The sequence below is a fragment of the Penaeus monodon genome, chromosome 33, assembly GCF_015228065.2.
Source record: "Penaeus monodon isolate SGIC_2016 chromosome 33, NSTDA_Pmon_1, whole genome shotgun sequence".
Lineage (NCBI taxonomy): Eukaryota > Metazoa > Arthropoda > Malacostraca > Decapoda > Penaeidae > Penaeus > Penaeus monodon.
Genome location: NC_051418.1, coordinates 27,900,350 through 27,900,567, shown reverse-complemented (window position 1 = coordinate 27,900,567; position 218 = coordinate 27,900,350).

The window sequence follows — 218 nt, the reverse complement described above, 5'->3', positions numbered from 1 at the left end:
CTTCTGAGTGAATCACCCTTATCATAATTACTCTGATGCATATTAAAACTAAGTATATATAGTAGAAAAATGGAAAGGACAGTGACAGCAAAATCATAATTTCAAAAAAGTCAAAATGTTTCAATTCATGGCAGAAATTAAACTTTAGGTTAATAATTTCAAGGCTTACAATTTTTTTTTTTTGACTGAGAAGAATGTGTTTTGATTAACCTGATAAA